At 37.9% G+C, this 21,716-nt stretch overlaps 3 long non-coding RNA genes across 4 annotated transcripts; 2 read left to right on the top strand and 1 right to left on the bottom strand.

Moving 5' to 3' along the window:
* The first annotated feature begins 3,955 nt into the window (after positions 1–3,955).
* On the top strand, positions 3,956–11,884 carry LOC117674164 (uncharacterized). Of its 2 annotated transcripts, none has more exons than XR_004593723.3 (3): positions 3,956–4,109; positions 7,737–7,859; positions 11,567–11,884. It is a non-coding gene; the product is annotated as an uncharacterized LOC117674164 (long non-coding RNA). The 2 variants fall into 2 exon arrangements; XR_015731254.1 differs by lacking the exon at positions 3,956–4,109 and adding an exon at positions 4,122–4,209.
* Positions 11,398–14,539, bottom strand: LOC117674163 (uncharacterized). Its single transcript, XR_004593722.3, has 2 exons — positions 14,401–14,539; positions 11,398–11,590 (listed from the first exon to the last, which is right to left on the bottom strand). It is a non-coding gene; the product is annotated as an uncharacterized LOC117674163 (long non-coding RNA).
* Positions 14,540–14,626: 87 nt separating this feature from the next.
* On the top strand, positions 14,627–15,712 carry LOC117674165 (uncharacterized). The gene is made up of 3 exons (XR_004593725.3): positions 14,627–14,745; positions 15,132–15,231; positions 15,462–15,712. It is a non-coding gene; the product is annotated as an uncharacterized LOC117674165 (long non-coding RNA).
* Positions 15,713–21,716: the final 6,004 nt, after the last annotated feature.

Below are 21,716 nucleotides of genomic sequence, written 5' to 3'. Positions count from 1 at the left end.
ATGAAAGATTAAGGGAGAATCTAGTTACAATCAGTTCTTAATTCAAGCAATGTTCGCCAATTATGAACAGCATATGGAAAACTATGATGTGTTCTGACCCAGCCTTCACAAGTTCCACTCAGCAGCCTACTCATGAGGTAAAACCCCTTTTTATTTAGAAAGGCAGGAAATCACAGCATTCACTGACAAAACTCCAGGTCACACATCCATAGGTGATTCACAAGCCATAACAGTCTCTGAGTTCCCCGCAAGGAGCCTCGGTTAGCACTTCAATCCTAACACAGAGTCCTGACCAACCTGGTTAGTGGCAAGGAAATCCTGGCAAGGAATCCGCCAGAAGGAACTGTTCTGGAGTATGAATGGATGTCTCCAACACCCACGTCTCTCACACCCCTCCTCCATATATCCCAGCCAGGGAGGGGCTTGTTAACATTTCCTTCTTCTCCTCCCCCTCGCTCATCTCAGACCCCAAAAACAGCTGTCTCGCCACCTGAGGGTGAGTAGATGGGCCCTGCTCTGCATCTGGCTCTGTGACCTCCTGTTCCTCAGAGCCTCCTGCCGGCTCCGATGGTAACCCAGGCATCCCCTCTATCTCCTCTGACTCATCTGACTCGACTGCCATCTCTGCTGGCAATTGATGAACCACAACATGGTGTTCCTTTATTCTTTGGAAAACACCAGTAAAAATCACATTCTCAAAAAACATAGATTCCAGTAAAATAATGAAACAAAATATCTGCCATTTTTGTGGAGTTGGGATCCTGAAACATAAAGCTGTTTTAAAACTAAATACATGGAACCATTTCTGAAAATAGCTTGAAATTTAAAAGGCAAGAGGGGGGGTAGGATATTATCAGCAACAGTACGGCTTAATTCACATTCTTTTGTACCATATAAATGGAGTCAGTGTCCTGATTCCTATAGTATGCTAAACCATAATGTTGTTTGATTGCTTTTGGTTTAGCGTGATGTGTCAATCCAGCTAGAATCACTGAGAATTGTTTCCAAGACAATTTTAAGTACAACACTGAACAATCTGTTAGCATGACAGGCTTAAAAGAGAGAAAAGTGGGGCCTAAATACTCTCCAGAATGGCTTCAGAGGTCAAGTCAAAGCCTCCATTTTCTGATGTTCTCATCACAAAAGATAGTACTTTATTTTTTAGCTAATATAAATAGACTGAAGCTTCTGATTCAGTAGATTTAGATTCCACATTATAGAAAACAACAGGGCTCAAAAAGATTCTTATGAAATTCTGGCCTTGATATCAACGCTCACGCTATGCAATGCATGCTATTATTGTTTATTTCTCAACTCATAAAATTAATCCAGACTTCTGATCATATTTAACATTCTGTCATTTCCCTTCCACAGTTTTTGTAATGGCTCCTCAGTTAGACAAACTTTTTAAAAAACAACTCAATTCCATTTTATACCTATTGAAATTTGCCTGCTTAGTTTTATTTCAAAGGTTTTCTTTCTCATACCCTCTGTCCTTACATGTATAACTGACAGGTTATTGTAAAATAGCATTGCCTCTTGTATTTTCTACCTGTTTTTTCTAACTGCAATATATACTTCCTTGCATTTTTATCCCCCCTTCCCCCCAATTAATCACAGAAATGAATGAATCCACATTTCTTTTCACAGGAAGGTAGAGGAGCAGATATATAAGCATCATGGTGAAGTTATATGTGGGTTTTAAATCCAAATATTGTGATGATCAGACAGTTACCAGTTAACTTTGATCATCTTTATGAACATCTTTGGAAACTAATTACCTTGTAAAGAATTACCAGACATCTTCTGTATATTATGGATAGTGATGGTGGATAACTCCTGCATATGTGTGATGTCTATTCATGAGGCAAATGTCCTCCATATTTCAAAAATTTGATATGTGAGAGGTATGTGTTACATTTGGGGTTTTTTTTTCTTCCTCATCCAACACACAAAGAAGAGGGAATTCAGGGCACTTTAGCTTTCCTTAGTATGATGTTGATTCCAAATATTACTCTTCTATACATCCTTTTAACTTGGTTAGTTTTCCCCACCCCTCCTTCTGGGTAATGGGGACATTGAGATATATATGTAGGATCATTTCATAATTTAAACTTCTTCATGAAGAGGGTTGTCATGGTAACCACACTCCTTTTCATTGTGAATTCAGAATATTAGACTTCATATTCTGTAGTACAGCTTATGTCAAACATTTGAGTTCAACCTGGTAATGAAGTACAGCAAGGTATAATTGAGAACTTGATATAAATTCTAGTAAAACTAATCCATAACATGCATTTATAAACTATGGTCTCAAAATTTCCTTCTTATTATTTTTCCTATTACTGTAGTTCTGGCCAGTAATTAATCATTCATTATCTAAACCATTTGAGGTGGTGTGAAGCATGTTTTTTAATCAATTGACTACTTCATACTTATTTTCAATCCAAACCTGTTTCCACTATGAATGAATGAATGAATGAACGAATGTGTGTGTGTGTGTCTGTTTTGTCTGTCTGTCTGTCTGTCTGTCAGTCAATCTAACCTAACCTAATCTAATCTAGTCTAATCTAATCTAATCTAGTTGAGGTGTAACTAATGTGCATAGAAATATGTGGCATTTTGATTCCCAGTAGCATGTAGAATGAAGAACTATCCTTCCTGCAATCAGTTCTGTGGATATTATTATATAACAAATGTTCTAATCAGAAGTCAAGTTTGCAGGCAAAAGAAGGTACAGATAGCTATGGATTAAGCAAAATAGTGGTTTAGGGTACCAAAGATAGGGAGGCACCACAGAGTTTTTCCGCCATGTCCTTAAGTCTTTCATTGTCATATTTGACTTTACAGTGGTCATTTTTTGGTCATTGTCCTTATTTGCCATGTTCATCTTAAATCTGTATTGTTAAAACCATGCATTATTTGGCATAAGGAGTGACAAGAGTTTAAAAGTTTGGTTCAAAGAAGTCAGATATATTTATTTCCATCCAAAGGTGTAGAGTTTTGCTTCCATCAGGAGGCATGATTATTGGGTTGTGCTTAGAGTATCAACTGGCCTTAATTTGATCCTGGACACAGAGATGGCCAACACCAATTGGTTCTCTAACCCTGTACTTTATCCATAGGAATTTCTGTTATGTTGATTCACAATATCCATGGCTGTGGTTGACTGTGACCAAGATCTATTCCTCCAAGCCATCCTAGAATAGGTTTAGAACTGAATCTGTGATCTTCTGCATACAAAATATATACAGTCTTTCTTCTCTCCATTTTTAATGCTTATAAAGCCACTTTTACACCATCTCTATGTCAATAGTATATATACGAAGGAGGGCAAGAATGAGAGAGAGTAGTCATTGGAATTAGAATGTTAGCTATTCTATGGTTTATTTATGGAAAATGTGCAACATAGTAGGGATTGAGCAGTCTCATTGGGTGTGCAACTGTAACCCATGTAATTAATTTTCCTATAAACAGCATTTATGCTTCAAAGCTATATTTATGAGTCCTACAGAAATATTAAAATCAGATGTAGTTTGCATTTTGTTCAAATTACTTAGAAATCTGGAACCTGCCCTACCTAACAGTGGAGTTATGTATGTTGTTTTGTGGAGGGAGGGTTGATAGGTTTTTTTTTTTTTTGTTGGTCTTGCTTTGAAATTAAAAGATATTGTCTCATAAATATTCTAAAGCATACTTACTATTCAGTCATAAATAAAAGCTGAAAGCTACCATAATTTTTAGACTGTAGGTAGTGGATGGAAAATCCCATTCCAAGACATTCAGATACAGGACAGTTAAAAAAAAGCCTTAACTTGATATGTAGGAGAGGGCAAATGACAAAAAAAATAATAATAATTGTGATGTCACAGTGCAAACCACATGACTTACACACTTTTACATCAGACACAGGGATACAAGTATAAAAGGATGGGGGCTATGTTGTGATATTTCAATACCCTTTTCATAATTTCTGGTCATTTGTGCTGGATGTCTTTGATTTGATCCATCACTCACATCTAACCCTCAGTCATAATGTTAGGCAGAGACCAGCAAGTCCAGCAAGCCTAAACTATAAATAGGAGAGGGAAGTTTTCCTTCTTTCTCAGGTGAGCTTTTAAAAAACATCAGAAGTATCAGTAATTCCTTCCACTCTAGCATAAAACCATGTAAGTAACTTCAAATTTTGAAGAATCTGGAATTGGAGAGGTAAGACAAATACAGGAATGTAGCAAATAGAGCCAGATGTATATTAGGATTTCAGATTTATTTTCTGGAATGATCTGAGCTGTTAGGAATTTGTTGATCTTGCTCTCCGTGTTTCTGTTCAGGGCTAAAAAAGTTGCCACTGAGATAAAAACTTGCTGGTAACATTCTTATTAGTTTTCTCAGTGGTAGGATTCAGCCGGTTCGGGCTGGTTTAGGTAAACCGGTAGTTAAATTGCTGGCTGACCCCACCCCTTCCTGCCCCACCCCTTCGAGTAGTCTCCACGCGCCCCATTTTTGCTCCCAGGAAAGTGCAGGATGGTCTCCTAGGCCCAAAATGGGGCACTGGGGGGCGGCTGGCCCCACCCACCCTATTTATGCTTCCCAGGAGGCTTCAGGGAGGCTTCCTAGGCCCGTTTTCACTCCCAGGAGGCTTCAGGGAGGCTTCCTAGGCCTGTTTTCGCTCCCAGGAGGCTTCAGGGAGGCCTACTAGTCCCAAAACGGGGCACGGGGGGCAGCACCTCCCCCCATGGCTCATTTTTGCTCCCAGGGGGGTGCAGGAGGCCGAGTGTTGCCTGTCACCCCCATTATGGCCACGCCCACCCAGCCAGTCATTAGGGCAGAGAATCGGTTGTTAAATTATTTGAATCTTTCTTTGACTTTAAACCAGCTGCCTCTCATTTTGAACCCATTTAATATTTAGCACACAGTCCTACAGAAAAAGAAAGGAAGGAAATGATTGACAGGTGACTTGCTACCATATCCTCCTGAGTAAAAACAGACCATTTTCTTGAAAATAGATTGTCACAGCATACTTTATAGGCTGTTCTCAGGAGTGCAGGAGAATCTGAGATGACTTTAAATGGGGGGAACTAAAGCCAGGGGGTCCAGTTCATCACATGCTTCTGTATATGCATGTCTTATTATATCTGTTCGGATTACATTCAGTAGGATCAGTTTATAGAAAATAAGCAGTATTTTTATGATACTAACTATATCAATTAAAAAACCACAACATTTTGATAATGCCATTACTCAGTATGATTTTATTAGAAGGTGAGATTGTACTCATATTTCAAAGTACACGATAAGAGGATGATAAATATTATCTCAATTTGGTACATTGCTTGGACTAACATTTGTTTAAACATTAAATTGAAAATTTTGGAAAGCAATAAAGACAATTCCTTCTCAATAATTATTTGCTGTGAAAGCTAGCAGTAAGTTATAGTGCAAGGAACATTTAAGGAAAAAGCATCTAGACTAGATACTCCAAGCAAAGCTCCATTGAAAATACATTTATATTTTGAAATCTTGCATTCTGAAGTGATAAAAGAGCTGTGTATGGAAACTTGACATCTTGTAGGGATGGGAGATGAGCACCAGTATTTGCATGAAATCCTCTATGATGCACTGTTTATGATGCATTGCTAATATAGTGATTTACTCCCCAATCCAGAATCCCCTAATATCCTCTTAACAGGTAATAAAAAGAGGCACTGAATTCCAGCAATTCAACTATCTATGTTTGGAACCATTATACTTAATGTCCATTTCTGAGTCTTTTTCTCCCAACATTATGGTGTACTAAGAGAAGGCTGCTCTCTTGTTAAGAGTAGAGATACTTGCAGCTGGTTGCCAGAATAATAGTTGCTCGAATCTTTTTCAATCTGAAATTCTTTATATCGAAACTGTCTTCTCCCTTCTCTTTCACTTGGTCTGTTGTTACTGCTTTAGCATCCATTTTTAGGGAAAGAAAAAAATTGAAAAAGCTTCATTTTAGCATGATCTCAGCCAAGGGCTATAGTGACTATGATATTACCACATTACGGAATCAATCAGATTTGGCTATGTTATGGTATTAGTGAGAACAAGTTACATTTTTTCAACTGCAAATTAAAACATTTCTTTTGTGAATTAAAGCATTTTAGAAGGTAAGGTTTCAGGGTGGAGGTGACTTTAAATCAAAAAAAGACACTCTTGGTTACCATATATGCACCAAACAAAGGACAAGAAGAATGTTACAAAAAACTCCACAAGATACTTGAAACAGAATATGAAAATATTTGTCTTATAGGAGACTTTAATGCAATAGTTGACACAAAACTATTACAAAAGTGGAAAAGTAAATAAAAGAACAAGAAGGACCTTACCCAGAACCTTTGTTAAAATGGTAGAAGAACTATCAATACAAGACATATGGGGAGAAATGAATCCAGGGAAAATTCAGTATACATTTTATTCTAATGTGCATCAATCTTGGTTCAGAATATATATGATTTGGATGACTCCAGAACTGAGTGTAAACGTGCAAGAGATAGAAATAAAAACAAATCTATGGGCCAATCACAACCCAGTCAAAATCAGTTGGAAGGGACAAAAGAGAAGAGTAAGGCTGACTTTAAATCAATCTATAACAAAAGATAAAGAATTTATACACATGATGGAAAGAGAACCGGGTTTTTTTTTTAAGCAAACAGAAAAGAGGAGACTTCATTACAGAATGTGTGGGACACAGCAAAAGCATGTATCAGAGGATTAGCTATAACCCATATAATGAAGAAAAATAAGAAAAAGAAACAATATCAAAAGACATTGGAAGAAGAAAATAAAGGACTTGAAATAGAGTTACAAAAAGAACCACAAAAGGTATGCTTAGAAGGTAAGGCTTCAGGCAGGGACAGGGTTTGTTTAGGTACTTCTATGGAAGCTACTCTGCCAGCTGTTGTAGTTGAAGGTAAAAGGATCAATGAATACCAAATAGATAAATATTTCCCCAGAAGAGAGTCCTATTGCATCTAATGTCATTGGGGTGAAAACATATCTTTAACTTGCTAAGATGCAAAATTCCTCCTTCACTCTTATGTAACAGGAGTTATTTTTATCTGGCTGCTTTTGAACTATGTGGATCTAGGCGGTTTGTTGCAATTATCTTTTCACTATGATAAAACTACTTGATGAGTTTAATGTGCTGCTTGAATGCACTCAAAAATTAAAGAGTGTTCAGGATTTCATAGAGAAGTTATAACAGTTTGTATAACTTTGAAAATGTTGGGGTGTGTGGGTATCAGGTGAATCATAAACATTTATTAGATGGGTGTGGTGGCCAAGAGGTTAAGACACTGTTGAATGGAAGGTTGGCTGTCTGAGAAAAAGTACCGCATGATGGAATGAGCTCCTGTTACTTGCTCCAGCTCCTGCCAACCCAGCAGTTCAAAAGCATGCAAGTGCAAGTAGATAAATAGGTATCACTTCAATGGGAAGGTAACAACATTCCAGATGCCTTTGGCATATAGTCATGCCGGCCACGACAACGGAAGCATCTTCAGACAACTCTGGCTCTTCAGCTGTGAATCAGAGATGAACACTGCCCCCTAGAGTCAGACATGACTGGATAGGGGAAACCTTTACTTTGTTTTTTTACCTTAAACATTTATTATTGGCTTCCCCAGGTAAACAGAAATTATTAGTCAAGGTCTCTCCACAGTTTGTTTTCTCTCTGAATAGGATTTATTCTCATTTTGTTACAGTGACAATTGCTACCCTGGATGGAATAATAATGCCACACATTTGGAGAACATTATATTGACAAGCCCGCCATAAATTTGTAAATCAAGATAAGTAGCATCAGCAGGGAAATATTGCTTGAGATGGTAGGTGGGAAGCTTGGATAATTCACTATTTCTGTTTGGATAATTTATTATAGGTTTTTAATTCAGATACTAATTGAAATAATCTGGTAATTGAGTATCTTAGTAATAAGCACTGTTCCAACATAGGTCACAGCACAAGTTCACTGCCTACACTATAATGTACATTTCAATTAATGTTCTGCTTTATTTCCAAGCAGAAATCTCTCAACTGCTTTTAGGTACAGATGTTTCAGCAGAAACTTAATTCTACCACGGAAGCCTCTGACTTTTACTATTGCTTGTCCTTCAGGAACAAAGCATTCTAGTAATTGGGTTAAAATCTGGTGTCTATGGAGATTCTCAGTCATCCAGGTCATGGTTGTCCCAAAGGTGCTTTTTCAAGAGACAACTGGTTTTTCTTTGAAGACGTTTTGCTTCTTATCCTTCAGCTCTGACTGGATGATGGGGAATGGAAGGACCTTCAAACCTCCAAGTGGCCTCAACAACTCTGAAAAAATGCAAATGACCAACTGCCTGCAGTTAATATAAATCCTTCCATTCCCTACCATCCAATCAGAGCCAAAGAAGCTTCTTGAATGAGAAGTGAAACATCTTCAAAGAAAAACAAAAAAGCCCAGTTGCCTCTTGAAAAAGCACCTTTGGGTTAAGATCTGGTGTGCTTCATTGCTCCTGTTGGCTGTGATGGATGGGGGATCTGCTTTTATCTCCACATTCTCTCTTCAATAGTTAAATACAAGATTTTCTTCCCACTAATTCCATGATTTTCCTTCATGAAAAACCTCAGTCATTTTGATTTTTGTTTATATAAATTGCACCACCAGAAGCCATTAGGTAGAGATTGCAAACTGTCTATCGTGACCATACAGCAGAAACTGTGGTTTCTCCAGGGAATAGGAATGAATGAGAGGGAAGGCAGACTTTGGCATGGTACCAACATCAACAGAAATATTGTCCAACTCATGCTTTTTTTTTGCCTTGCTCTTTCTCATTTGTGGTCTTGTTGTTGAAGGTGGGTATTGTCATGTTGAGGAACTCTTGCAGTAATTAGTGTTTGCCACACATATTCTCAAATTGATTTTCCCTTTCCTCCTCCATCTTTTCTTATCATCTCATTCTGTACTTTATGATTCTGCAGATATGCAGTCCTTTCATCCTCTTTTTTTCCCAACTCTCCTCCTCCTTGCTGCAACCTAACAATATTTGGTGTCAAACATGACGTCTGCCCTCTCTTTCCATATGGCTTAATTATGATGATATATTTTTATTTTTGTATTGTATTGTATTATATTGCATTGCATTGCATTGTTAGCACAATGTTGTAAATTGCCATTCTTGTCTCAGAACAGTTTGGAATCCTTGCTAGCTTCTCTGTTGAATTGTAGGAAGCTGTCAAAGACAGTTTATAAATAGAATCACATGACCTTCTGAGGGCTACTCTGGGACTGGTCTGTTTTGACCTAGGCTTCCTGAGTCATTAAAACACACGAATAGTCCCAAAAACCTCTTTTCTTGCAACAGCTGTGAATTCTGTTCATTCATAGATAAGTCCCAATTAGTTATAAACAGTCCTTTGGGGGAAGTCCTTCGGGATAACCACCCATCTTTATCTTCCTTGACACGCTGCCAAAGACCTAATTGGCAGAGCCACACGGAATCCAGAATCAAACAGAGCTTCAGGCTTTAAGCTGAACCGAATGAACAAATGTTGCTTCCTGCAAAGGCCCATATGCCTTTGCTCCTCTTTTAAGTCTTATGGGAGGGGCCAATCATCTCCCAGCCCTACTCCTGAGTTGTCCCTTTTGTTTAACTGTTCTTGTTTTCTGGCAGCTCTGCACATGCGCACACTGAGAACAGGCTCCCCCTGTTCCTCTGCCTTGCTGAGGTCCAACTCTGGAGGCTCTGGAGGAAGCACGTACCTCCCAGATGGCCCTTTCTCTGCCTCCGATGCAGAGCCCTTGTTTGAGCCTTCCCCAGACTCCAGGACTGGATCATGGTCCTCCCCAGCCTCCTCACTGTCCGACTTTGCTGCCAACTGTGCAGGCTGCTGGCAGACCACAACATGGTCTACTTGATCTTCAATGGCCAATAGAGGGGCTGGTCTACATTCAGATTCAGAGTAGGAAGTGGTTGAAAAATGAAGTGGGTCGATCAAGGACTAAGGTATAATGCAATGGTGGGATTCAAAATATTTACTACCAGTTCTGTGGGCGTGGCTTGGTGGGCATGGCTTGGTGGGCATGGCAGGGGAAGGATACTGTAAAATCTGCATTCCCCCCCACTCCAGGGGAAGGATATTATAAAATCTCCATTCCCTCCCCACTCCAGGGGAAGGTTACTGTAAAATCCCCACTTCCTCCCAAATCAGTTGGTACTCGGGAGGCAGAGAAAAGTTGGGGGTGGGGCCAGTCAGAGGTGGTATTTATCAGTTCTCCGAATTACTCAAATTTTCCAGTTCTCCAGAACTGGTCAGAACCTGCTGAAAGCCACCTCTAGTATAGTGGTTAATGTATTTTATCGACCCCCACAAAGATTCCATTTCTACCCACAGCAGCTCACTTGGTGACTTTCAGCCCAACATACCTCACAGAGTTATCGCGAAGAAATATAGAAGGACGGAACACCATGTATATGCCTTGGGTTCCTGAACAAAGATGGGATATAGATCCACGTGCATGGTTGTGTGTCAGAGAAGGACCCCCTAAAGCAGTACAAATGTCCAGCCTTTCTTCTTCATGCACTTTAAAGTTGTTGCTTTTTAAAGGGCCACCTGATGAGTCAATTATTTGCTGCTGAGTGTAGTGAGGAGTAAGAGATTGGGAGACTTCCAGGAAAACTGTCACAGAATGTTCAGAATGACTATTGTTTAACCGCAGCAGCAGCATCAAGTGGCCACAACTTTCCCAGATTCCATTTTCTCTGGATTTTGGATGCATTCTATGTGTTAGCCTATTTGAGATACCTTGGTTGGGAAATTGCTGCCCTATGACACACTATTTCACCCAGTTAATGGCAATGACAACTAGAGTTGTAGTAGTATGTACGTAGATATTCCCCAATAATTTATTAAGAAAAAGAAACAGAAATGTGAAGCTAATATGTGAATAGTTAAAATTACGCCTCTATCTACATCTCTATCTACCTCTAGATTATTTTTTTTCCCTATCATCATATCCATGTTTCCCTGAAAATAAGACCCTGTCTTATATTTTTTTGAACCCTGAAATAAGCGCTTGGCCTTATTTTCAGGGAGGTCTTATTATTTTGGGGCTCGTGGAGCAAGATGGGGCTCCTCTTGCTGTCTTACCTGATTTCCAGCTCTGCATTTAAATATTTTTGGGGAGGGCTTATTTTCGGGGAGAGGCTTATTTTAGTGCATGCATTCAAAAGCCCGATTGGGCTTATTATCAGGGGATGTCTTATTATGGGGAAAACAGGGTAAATGTATATGAAACACTGTTTTCAACACTTTTGTATGCTTATTTGATGCTTGAGATTTCCCTCTTGTCTGCTTCAAAGTGACTTCACTATAAAATCTAACAATTTTATAAATACATTTTATTGCATTGGGTTTGGTAAGGGAATTCCACAACAGTGGAAACAAATGTTTTTCTCCACATCTATCTGAATTAAAATCAGAGTCAGACACTTATTTATAGTGTGAATTTCACTTGTTAATGTGACATCAATAACCTTCTTCTGTCTTTCAGCTTTAAGATGGCCTCCTGTAACACCTGTAGAAAGTGAAATGAAATTATCTTTCAGTGAAAGTATGACAACATACCCCCCCTTCCTCCACCTCCCAATCTTTGGCATTGATAACTTTCACACATTCTGGGTAACTGTTTCAAATTTCCAAATGTATTGTGATTCACCGAAGAGGAATAAGAAATATTTAAACATTTTAAGTCACTGTTCCTATCACAGAATCAACTCTCCCTAAAATAAGATTTCCATAATTCCTCTGTCCATGAGTTACAATTTTGTTTATTGGAAGAAGTTACACTCAAATGAAGGGAACATGGTAATTGCATTTTGTAGTGAATTATTTATGACATAAGAAGCTAGATAAGGCTTCAAGAGCATCCTAGTGAAGCATTTTGTTGATCATAGTACTTAACTAGAATTTTTTGAGGTTTCATCATTGCTCTCCTGAAAATGGGATTTAGACAGGAGTGGGCTACTGGAGGTTCGGCGGGGTTCGGGAGAACCTCTAGCTAAGATTCTGTGCAGTTTGGAGAACCCCCAAATCCCACTTGTGGCTGGCCCCACCCATTCCACCCGCCCCTCCCAGGAGTCCCCATGTGGCCTGTTTTGGATGCAGATAAGTGCAGGGCACGCGCAAAGGCTCGGGGAGGGTGAAAAACGGGCCTACCGGAAATTCGGAAAGGCCAGAAACAGGCCCGTTTCCGGCCTCCAGAGGGCCTCCGGAGCCTGAGGAGGCCGTTTTCACCCTCCCGGAGGCTCGAGAAAAACCTCCAGAGCTCGGGGAGGACAAGAACGCTCCCCTGCCATGGTGCAGGAGGCTGACTAGGCCATGCCCACCATAGCCATGCCCACCCAGCAACTGGGCAGAGAACCCCTTGTTAAAATTTTTGAAGCCCACCCCTGGATTTAGAGGCAAGCTGCTTCCAACTAGAGAACATCAAAACCTTCCCATGTGTTCATCTAGCCTGTTTTTAAAGCCATCCAAATTGCAACCTTCAACATGTTCATGTGGTAATCTCACAGTTTAATTCTGCCCTCTTTGAAGTAGGCTTTCTTAGATATTGTTTAGATTGCCTTCCAATCAGCTTCACTGGATCACCCTCATCCTTATATTTTGACTGACAATAAACATTAATTTTCTTCAACCCATACATGATTTCATACACCTTAATCATGTTCTCTTGTGTTTCCATTTTTAGCCTTTTCTACTAGCCATTTGTAGAGGAGGGCAACCAAAACCTAATAATTTTGATCGTCTTCTTCTTCTGTATTTTTTCCAGTTCTATTAATATTTTTATAGACATGACAACCTAAACTTTATACCATACTGTGGCAGAGAGCACTCCATAATAGAAGAGCATTAGCATTTTTATTTTCAGGCCTTAGAATGGAATTTGTCTTTTTAAATTACTGCTACAGACTGAGTTGACATCTTCACTGAGCTATATTCCTTGATCCAAATGACTTTTTCCTGGTTAGTTACAGATAGCTCACATCCCATTCCTTTGTGACACTCAGGGATTTTTGGCCAATATGCATTACTTTATTCTTAAATAAAATTCCATTTGTCATTCCATTTGGTTGACCTTCTGGAGTTCTTTCCAATTACATTTGGGTTTTGCCTGAATAGTATAGTATAATCTGCAAACTTGGCCAGTTCACTGCTTGATTCTAAATCAAGTCCATTTTTAAATAGGTTCAAAAATACTGATCCTAGCAAGTAAAAGAAACAATGATAGCTTGGGGAAGAAACTTTGGATATTCAATTGATGTGGAAAAATGGCAACAGCTATGGGAAAGGAATTATAAATTAACGGTGTCCACTGCATATAAGAAAAATCCATATAAAATGTTTTATAGATGGCATATGCCACCTGAGAAATTAGCAAAAATGTTTGAAGAAAAATCAGCTAAATGTTGGAAGTGTCATCAACTACCAGGATCATATTATCATATGTGGTGGATATGTCCAGAAGCTAAAAACTATTGGATTAAATTTAAGACTTGGTTGGAGGAAATGATACATCAACGTATCGAATTTAAACTAGTGCTGTTCCTACTGGATATCCCACCTGAAAAAATTAGCAAGGAAAAAGTTTATCTAATAATATGTGTAATAACAGCTGCAAGGATTGTCTATGCACAAAATTGGAAAGCGGAAAAAATACCTTTGGAAGAAGAAGTAATAAAAAAATCTTAGATTGTGCAGAAATTAATAAATTAACTCTGATGATTAAAGATAGAGAAGACTCAGAATATTTTAAAATATGGTTATTGGTTGAGGAAGAGATATAAATGATTAATTATATAAGTATGTAAAAATAATTATATAAGTATGTAAAAATATGTGAAATATTTTGTTTCTAATATAACTAATATTATGTTAGTGATGAATTGATATTGTGGACTGGATAAGGATCAAGATAGAAGTAATGACAACTATACAGAAAAAGGAAGAACTTTGGAAGATAACACCGAGATGTCACAGGGAAGAGGAAATTGATGTATTAAATGTTTGTTTGTCTAAAAAATAAAAAACTTTTTTTAAAAAATACTGATCCTAACATAGATTCCTTCTTAACTCCTTCATTAGAAAGTTGTTGATTCATTCCTAAGTGTCACTTTTTTTTAACCATTGTCAATGGGCATGTTTTCTTATCCTACAACCATTAACTGTACTTAAGAGTCTTTGATGAAGAGTTTTGCCTTTTTGGAAATCTAAGTGTACTACATTACCAAGGGCATTTCTATCCCTATTCACATGCCTGTTGACCCTTATAAAAAGTTGTTTCATGTAGGACTTGTCTTTGATTTTCCTTCAACAATGCCTACTTACCTTATCTTGGAATATCACTTCTATCAATTTGCCTATCCAGATAGTTCTCACTGGACAACCACTCATTCAACTATTCAAAGTTATGAAAGCACTGAATGAGGGGGACTTCTGACAGCTCTTTATAGTTGCTGGTCATTTGGGCACTTAGCAACCAGCTCACAATTATGACATCACAGAGTCCCACAGTCTCAAGATCACCATTTGCAAAATGACAAGTAAAGTCAATGCAGAATCCAGAAGAAAGTTGCAATTGGTGATCATGTGACCTCGGGATGCTGCAATTGCACAGGATTCACCTAATGATGATAACAGGAATCGTTGCAACTGCCATTATAAGTTGATGTGGTAAGTGACATGGTACTTTACAACTGCATCACTTGGTGATGGAGTTGCCAGTCCCAATTACCATAATTAAGTGAGAGCTTCCCGTAATTTCATGAATCTTCTCTTTTTTACATATTGGTGTCATATTGGCTACCTTCCAGTCCTCTGGCCCTGAAACTGACTTGAATGACAAATTACGTATTTTTCCTAGAAATACAGCTTTCCACATTTGAGTTACTTAAGAATGCTCAGGCAGATATTACCAGTATGTGGTAATTTGTTATAGTATAATACCTTAAGATGTTCTACAATGTCTCCTCCTGTTATCTCAAATAGTTTTAATTGTTCTGATTTCCTTCCTGAGAAAATCAGTACAAAATGAGTTATTTGTCTTCTATCTTTGACAGTAAAGACAAATGCAGAGAATTCAATCAATTATCTACAATCTCTACATTCTCCATGAGGATCCCTTTTCTTGCTTTGTCATCTAACAGCCAAACTTCATATGTATGTTAAAATTACTTATTATTCTCCAACCGTTGCCCCCTAAGAGTTCCTAAAAAAAATGCTTAACTTTCACAGCTTCTTGGTCCTTGTTACAAAACTATGCTGGCTTTTTTCTGGATTTGAATTATCTCTCTTACATTATGGAATCCCATTTGCATATATTCATTCCTCAGAGGAGTATCCTAAGTTTATGATTTGATCCCTCTTATACAAACATTTCTGATTCTCAGATTGCAGTTCTCCTTCCCCAAGACCCAAGCAAATGATCATCCTGGAACTGGGGCAAAGCAAGTTCCAGTTTACATCTGGAAGGTCTCTTCTACATATCTTTCTAGCTGTCTCAGCATTTCCAGTTCACTTATCTTGGTTTCAAGGGAAAGGATTTCCTAAGATTTGGGAGCTTTATGAGCAAGAGTAATCTATGACTTATTCTCAAATACGTTCTGTGCAGTAAATGGGAAAGCATCTCCCCCTTTGCTGATCTTCTATCTTCATAGAGGTTATTGTGTATTCTTTTTTTAGAAACTGTTCAACTTAAAATATCACATCTGTACTATGCAGTAGTTGCAGAGTCTATTATGAATACTTCAAGAGTAAATACATGTTGTCCAAGATCTATTTTAGTCTGAAATTGGTAAATTCTTTGTAAGTCCTTTTCTAGATGTTCCCACCCAAGAGCCAATGTGTAACCTGACATTTTTATGAAAATGGAAGAGTGGTGGATACTAAAAGAAAAGGTTTCCATTGACCAGCAATGATATGAAGCTGAAGCTTGAGAGCTATTCTACAGTAGCTAGAATGCCTGAAGCAACTATTTTTATTCTTTTTCATAAGAAGTAAAAGCACAGGGTTTCAAATATGTATTATTCTAAACTGGATTAAGGAGAGTTTTGAAAATTACACATCAACATTCTTTGCTAACTGGCAAAGATACTTAACTTTACCATATAAATGTCAAGGAGTAAGGCACCTAGCAACCAGCTTGCAAGCTATTTTTGATGGACACGCGCACGCACGCACACACACAGAGTATATACATACACATAGAATAGAGTAGAATACAATATATACAGCCAAATGATTGAAAATATCACACAAGATACAGACTACATAAAAATAGAGAAATTTGCCTATCTGCAAAAGAGTTGATGGTAGAAGTCATGTAAAATCCCCTACTTGGAGATAAAATATAATGTAATCTCTGTACCTGTATTTTAAGGGAAGGTAAGCTCTATCTAGAACCTAGAATCTAGAACCTTCAAGAGTAGTATAAGCTACCATATTTTGTATTGCTTTTTCTATCCTTTGGATGGTGTTGAACATCTACCTGAAGAAATGCGGCTAGTCAGTAAATAATACTGAAATACATTTGATGAACTGTTACAATTATTGGTATACTGTACGTCAGCTTAACAATTCTCCCAAAGCAGCTTGCTAGCTACTATGATAAACAGCACAATATTTTCTTTTACAAAACAATAGTGCAACTTCTATAATCTTTCTCCTAAGGCAATTATTGATAATGATCCAGATGTCAATTTGAGATTCCAGCTGAGAAAGATTCAAGCATAATCTTTGCTCGCCCTCTTTTTTTTTTTCTTAACTGGGTTTCTTCCCTTGATGATATTGGCTTGCTGTAGAGTTCCTAAGTATACCACAGCTGGCATTTCCAAAATTAGACAAAATTGAAAAAAAGTTGGAATCTGCAGATCAAAGTCTCTATGTGTCCATGTTCTCTGTCTTTGATCACAGCAGCTATTGTGTTATACATCTTCCTCCTAATCTAACCCCCCAGATTCTTTTTTTAAAATAGGAACTCTATCACTCGGCGATCAGACTATACACATGCATATACACACATCTGTCTGCAATGTGTCATAGTAGCCAAACAGAATAGAAAGGTTTTTAATTTCCTTTTAGCAACAGGCCACTATGGGCCAGTCATGAGCAATTTCCTTTACCATAAGACTACTGGAAAGATAGCTCATTAATTCAAGCTGGAGGTTGATGATGATGACACAGCCCCTGCTTTTTCTACTTTCAAAAAAAAAAAATGTTCTAGTAATTGTTGTTTATCCGCCAGCAGTTTATGATCTCCTCCTGCTATTTATTGACATTTTTCTGATGCTTTAGAGAGGCCTGTTTCCTTCTTTATTTATGGATTAATTTTACATTTCATAAATAAAAGTATCTTATTTCTATTTAATTAGAGGCTATAACAAGATTCTCAATGTACTAAAATAGCACATTCTAGTGTGCTTTGTCCCCACTTGATGGATTCAAAAATAATTCACAAGGAAATCTTGGCAGATATTACAAAGATGGGTGGCACTTGATTTCGTCTTCTATTTTTATATGGTTCACTGGATGCATCAACTAAATATGTTATAGAATTAGCAACATGTTCACCCTGATAGATGCTGTCTGTTTTAACCTTAGCACATATGAGCTGCAAATGTCTGCACAACCATAAGATCCAAAGAATGAGGGCAGGGCAAGAAGCAATGGGTGGAAGCTCATTAAAGAAATATCCAACCTGGAACTAAGGCAAAATTTCCTGAAAGAGAGAACAATTAATCAATGGAACAGCTTGCCTCTTGGAGTTGTGGGTGCTCCATTGCTGAAAGACTTCAAGAAAAAATTGGGATGGTGTACGTTCTCCTGCTTTGGGCAGGGGGGTGGGTGGACTAGAAGACATCCGTGGTCCCTTCCAGTCCTATGATTCTATGTTAAAATGACACCAAAGAAATGCCCTAAACCTAGTGACCATTTGGGTTTTTGCTGCCGAGATCTACAGTTCTTCAAACCCCAGTGTTTGCTCTCCAATTGCATTACGCAAATGGCCTTTGGGCAAATATCTTTAAGATATATAATTATATGCTGAATAATTCCAATTTGAATAGGATTATAGACTTGCTTTCAATGGATGATTTTAAACAATGGAAGTGGACTTTAGAAAAGTGTTAGAAGTATTACCTATAAGATTCATTTTTTTTTCATATTAATGATGCCTGTGAGACAAAAATTAAAGCATAAGTGAATGAAGGTCATATTGATTTTGCACGAAGATAGGCAAAATGTATGTTGTCATTGTCGTTTTAACCATTCAGTTGTCTTCAACTCTTGGCGACTTTATAGGCAAGTGCTCTCCATTCTACCCCATGAAGCACAGCTTCTTTCAATTGTTAGATGTTCAACTTTGTATCAGATTTGATGTTTTCAAGCGTATTCATTGCTTGCCCCTTCTTCTTGTTCCACAAACCATTCCTGGCATCATTGGCTTCTCCGATGAATTTGCACGCATGACATGGCCAAAGTAAATCAGACATAGTCTTATGATTTTAGCTTCTAGTGATGTGTCTGGTTTTATAGGAGATTTCATGGCAAAATTTATAGAGGTTTTCTAATGACCAAAGCAGGCATATTTTGAAGGCAATCCAGTTTAGCCGTATATCAGCAAAAGGAACAATAGGGATTGATTGGATGTTTCCTTCTGCTACAGCCATTCTTCCTTGTAATCCCCAAAAAAGTTGTAGCCTTGAAAGAGCCTCTTGTAAAAGAAGTTTGCAAGGGTTTTCAGAAGTATGATTAGAGATGATGAGAACACCTCTTCTAGGAAGATTTGAGTGATAATAGATTTAATCAATGATATTAATAATAAGGTAGTACAGTAATAATAGTGCTGCGTAAGTGGGTGAGCTCCCGTTACTTGTCCCAGCTTCTGCCAACCTAACAGTTCGAAAGCACATTAAAAAAAAATGCAAGTAAAAAAAGTAACAGCATTCCATGCGCCTTTGGTGTTTAGTCATGCCAGTCACATGACCACGGAGATATCTTCGGACAGCACTAGCTCTTCGGCTTTGAAACAGAGATGAGCACTGCCCCCTAAAGCTGGGAACAACTAGCACGTATGTGCAAGGGGAACCTTTACCATTACCTTACAGAAATGGCTAGACCATCTTTAAAAACATTTTGAAGAATAAGTACATCAAACTCTGCTCTCATATGTGAATTATTTGTATTCCCATAGGGGGAAAAAAAAGGAAAAATGGAAATGTACTGTATATGTTTTTTCTTTAAAAATGAAGTGATCTTTTTTTTTCTTTTGGTAATGGTGGGCTTTAGTTAAAATTGCAGTAATGTTGAAATAACAACATGGAAAGGGATTTTTATGTGTTATTAATTCATTTAATTGGCTGGTTTTGTAAGGAAACATTTTAACATTTTTGCAATATTGCTTACTTATGTTTTATATGAAAACAATGGCCTTTTCATCCACTGTATGCCCTTAAGAACAGACAAAGAAGGAAAAAGAATGTATCAAAATTATTGAGATTATGAAAGTCAGTTTGATTTTCCCCATCTCTTATTTGAACTTAATGTGCCTTTGCACATTCCTTTTCAGGCTGACACCTTTTAGGAGTAAATACCTGTGTTAGAAACTATGTGCCATGCTGGTGGCACTACAATTATATGTTATTAATTTGTTCTGAGTGATGACAGAAAGCGGCGGTTTCCCACTAATAAGTGGGATTTGTCATATTTCTCACTTTTATTGAATAACAAAAAAGACTGAATTGGCTTTGCCTCTCACACTTTTGAACTGCTTGTGTTTATTCTGGTGATGTGTACTGAACCTGTGGAAATGTTTTTGTTTTGTTTTCAGACATCGCCTTTGGGAAACTTTGCTGTTTTGACTATTTAGCAATGAAGGAATCATATAGTAGTGGCATATGTTCGGTAGTTAGCATTTCAAAATAATGTACTAATAGTTCTCAAACTGTAGAACATTTCCTTGAAGGGCACCAAACCTCAGCTACTTTGATTGCCTTTGGCAGAGAATTTTAGTACTCCAAATTGGAAGGGAACAGTTATGTTCTCACTTCACCACTGCTCCAAGCATTTGATTTACAAACTAGATTATTTGTGCTGTTAGTTAGGTCAAAGCACAAGACCTAACTAACACCACCAACCAAGCAGACACATTTAGAAGCGTATGAATTTTTAAAAATTGAGAAGAGAGCTAAAATAAACAATTATATAGTCAAGTACATTAGATTTTCACGAAATGTTTGGTTTATAAATTTGCATTAAGGAAATCAGAGCATTTTGACCCCTTTCTTTACTGGTCTGTTTTGTCTTTTGACGACTGCAAGCAGCCAACCTAGTCCATAGGAACCAAGTAGGAATGAAAGGAAGAAATAGAAAGGAGAGAACAAGACTCTATTCCTGTATCCAGATCAGGAATTTGGTGCAGCTCATGTACATCTGAGGACAGATATAAAAGCTGAGACCTCTTCAGAAATTTCATAGAATGTAAGAGGTTACAGTATGTGTCAAGATACCCAGGCCCCTGTATGTGCACATCCTACCCCTTCGGTTCTTTAACTTCATTATTATAAGAACCACAAATAATGATCATGTGGAGAGCTGTATGCCCATTGAAACAAATTTGGGTTTTGGAATTTGAACCCTGTAAAGAGCAGAGGAATAGGGAGAACAGTCACAGTTTCCTTCCCCTCTATTCCTTTCACCAGTGGTGGGTTGCCCCCAGTTCAGTCCAGTTCTATAGAATTGGTAGTAAAACTGGCGGGAGGCTCCACCCACTGACCCAGACGTCATCATAAATAATCTGCACATGTGCAGAAGAGCACACGCACACGCGAGCAAAGAGCACGAGCATGCGTGGGCACGATGCGAAACAGTAATAAAGGTAAATAGAACCCAGCCCTGCCTTTCACCCATTCATAAGGCCTTGAGAGGACTTTGATCTATTTGCAGTCTTTTGCTTCAATGGGTCTTGTGCACACATAGTAGAAGCATCTATATGCGGAGTAAAAATTGATACGGGTGCTTGCTAATATTTATATACCTTTTCCTATAAAGACTAAAGCTAGGACAAATATTTCCTTCCTGTGTTATTACAACTCTGGGTTTCTCACCCCTTTTGTTTTTAGTATTTCTTGCTCTTGCTCATATTCATTTTTGGAATCGTTCTTTGTTAGTGCAACAAAGTCTCTAGTTTGTATAAAAACACTCTTCTTTTTTTCTTTGTTTTAAAACTCTTGTCTCAAATATCTTGTTTCAAATCTCTTTGGACAATCCAATTGCAAACATCTGAATTGTAGCTTTGGAAACTACTGCTATACTCTGTCTTTCTTGAAAAATTAAAAAACAAAAAGCATGAAATAAGCTACTACATGATTTCAGGTTATTGCAGAAGACTATTCTTCTGAAAAATCCTAAAGTGATCTCCTAAAGTGATCTCTTCTTTAATAAGAGCTACATATTCATGTGTGCCAACTCAAGTTCTTGAGGCTGAGAGGGTAACACTGAGATTAGAATAGAGACGGGGATCTTATTTCTGTCGAATAAACATGCATGCCAACTTTATTTATTTATTTATTAATAATTTAGCCATTTGGCAATCCATGGCTTCATAGGAGAGGTTTTACTTTTGGCAGAATTCCTCATTCCTCATTCTG

The sequence above is a fragment of the Pantherophis guttatus genome, chromosome 1 (assembly GCF_059756535.1).
Source record: "Pantherophis guttatus breed Tessera chromosome 1, ASM5975653v1, whole genome shotgun sequence".
Classification (NCBI taxonomy): Eukaryota; Metazoa; Chordata; class Lepidosauria; order Squamata; family Colubridae; genus Pantherophis; species Pantherophis guttatus.
Note: the sequence above shows the minus strand (reverse complement) of the source record. Positions and strands in the feature narration are given on the sequence as shown.